Below are 2,500 nucleotides of genomic sequence, written 5' to 3' on the forward strand. Positions count from 1 at the left end.
CTTTATTCTCGTATATAAAAAAAAGAAAAAAGGGAATAATATTCATAGATTTAGCAAATTTATATATATATATATATATATATATATATATATATATATATAGGTATATAACGAATACAAATGTATACAAAAATGTGAGAAGGAGACGGCCATCCTGATTGAAGAGAGCAACGACGTAGAATACTACGTGCCGTCGGTAAGGGAGACACGCGAGAAAAAAAAGGAAACAAGAAAAAAAAAAAAAAAGAAAAGAGAAGCGAGAGAGAGAAAAAAGAGATCGATCGATCGAGAGAAAGAGAAAGAGTAAAAAAAGAGAGAAAGAGAGAACGAGAGAGAGAGAGAGAGAGAACGATCATTCTCAAAAAGATGCTGCGACAAATTGTAGTAATAAATTATCGATTCACGGTCATATATATATATATATATATATTGATTCGTATTAGTCGTAACATTAAAATTATATTAATTCATTTATATAATATGACAAAATTAATATTTCATCGTTCGCATTTATATTACTATTAATAATATTACCTAATCTTTTCTTTTTTTTTTTCTTCTTTTTAAAAAACAAGTCTGAAAATTGTACGAAAAGAAAAGAAAAGAGAGAGAGAGAGAGAGAGAGAGAGAGAGAGAGAGAGAAAGTAAAAAAAATACAGGAAAAGTAAAAAACTAACTAATGAACGAACAAACGAACGAATAAACGAACAAACAAATAGATCAAACAAAAAAATAAACTAACAAAAAAATTAATAATATGCATTGTCGTTGTATTGGTTACCTGGCTCTTCGAGCGCGTCTACCCTCTCTCTCTCGTTTCCTGTCGAGCTTTTACGCGCGATCCTCGATGGTGGTCCTCGTACGGATCCTCGGCATGCCTCGACGAGGTACAAAGATGCCTTTTTCTTTACTTCCTTCTTTTTCTTTCTTTTTTTTTGTCTTCTTTTGTTTTTCTCTCTCTTCCTTCCTTCCTTCCTATCCTTCGTCTCTTCTTCTTATCTTCCTTTCTATCTTTTTCCTTTTTCTCTTCTACTTCGTCTTCTTCTTCCTTTTTCTTCTTCCTTTCCCTTCCCTTCCTTTTCTTTCCTTTCCTTTCCTTTCCTTCCTTCCTTCCTTCCTTCCTCCTCCTTCTGCTCCAACACTTAATAATAATAGAACCACGAGATTCGTTTCTTTTTTACGTCAACGAAAAAATAAAACGATTGTTCGTACGTTCAATCGAGAATTCGTCAAAATCGACAACGACGTTGAAGTAGTCGGATATTAACACCTGATGATTATTATAGTTATATTTGGGGAGGGGGGTGGGGGGAGGGTGAGAGTTGGGAGTGGAAGGGGTGATATTACGAGAAGAACAATGATATATTTAAGAAAGAAAGATAAAAGATAGAAATTAAATATAGATTAATATTACGACGGATGAAAGGGTGAAAAGAAACTTAACGAACGAATAAATAAATAAACGAATAGGCAAACGAACAGAATGACGGACAGACGGACGGATGGACGGACGGACGGACGGACGGACGGACGGACGGACGGACGGACGGACGGACGGACGGACGGACGGACGGACGGACGGACAGATAGACAAATAAAATAAATAAATAGATAGATAGACACTAGATAGAGAAAATGGGATGGACGATTATATAAAGAGAAAGATTAAGAGAAAGAAAATATATAACACGGGAGAAAAATACGAAATGCACGAAAAAATAGACGAAGATGTCTCAAGTTTCTCTCTCTCTCTCTCTCTCTCTCTCTCTCTCTCTTTTTGTTACACAAGCGAGAATAATCTACGACTATAACCGGCCTTCAACGTCAATAACAAACAATAACAATAATGTGAACAACGAACAACAACAACAATAACAACAATGATAATAACGATAACAACAGGGGAAAAAAGAGAACTAGAGAGAGAGAGAGAGAGAGACAGAGAGAGAGAGAGAGAGAGACAGAAAAAAGAGAGAGAGAGAGAGAGAGATGGATAGAAAAGAATTGAAACTGTTGATATCGAACACACCTTTCAAAAAATCTTTCTCTTTCTTTCTCTCTTTTTTTTTCTCTTTCTTTCTTTCTTTTTCTTTTCTTTTCTTCTCTCTCTCTCTCTCTCTCAGTCTCTCTCTCTCTCAGTCTCTCTTTTTTCTCTCTTTTTCTCTGTCACGTTCTTCAGATAATATCGATGTATCTCAAAGAGGAGAGAAGAGAAGATCTTTCTTTTTCTATGGATATAATTATTTAATATATATATATATATATATATATATATATATATAATCGTCGGGAAGAATGACACCAACGTTTTACGGCGATTGATAACAGCCGACGCAATCGCGGGAGATAACGTAAAAGAGAGAGAGAGTTAGAGATGAGGACGAGCAGAGCGCGAGAGAAGTAGGCCGGTTAACCGTTCAGGCCGCACTGACGAGTCGAGTCACGGCTAGTAAGAGTGAACTGCTCTGCCACCCCCCTCTCGCCACCACCCCACTTCACC

General features: G+C 36.3%; 1 protein-coding gene across 4 annotated transcripts in view; it reads right to left on the reverse strand.

Moving 5' to 3' along the window:
- LOC118445537 (acetylcholinesterase) overlaps positions 1-2,421 on the reverse strand; it is an 81,741-nt gene extending 79,320 nt beyond the window's left edge. Inside the window, exons 1-3 of one of the 4 annotated variants that reach the window (XM_085659574.1) lie at positions 2,307-2,402; positions 2,030-2,228; positions 782-1,270 (exon numbers count right to left, since the gene is read on the reverse strand). The gene's annotated coding sequence lies outside the window, so the exon portion shown is untranslated. Of the gene's footprint in view, positions 1-781; positions 1,271-2,029; positions 2,229-2,306 lie in introns of all 4 variants that reach the window. The other 3 variants (XM_085659573.1, XM_085659575.1, XM_035875197.2) reach the window with 3 other exon arrangements.
- Between the last annotated feature and the right edge of the window lie 79 nt (positions 2,422-2,500).

The sequence above is a fragment of the Vespa mandarinia genome, chromosome 10 (assembly GCF_050613455.1).
Source record: "Vespa mandarinia isolate Hongniang chromosome 10, ASM5061345v1, whole genome shotgun sequence".
Lineage (NCBI taxonomy): Eukaryota > Metazoa > Arthropoda > Insecta > Hymenoptera > Vespidae > Vespa > Vespa mandarinia.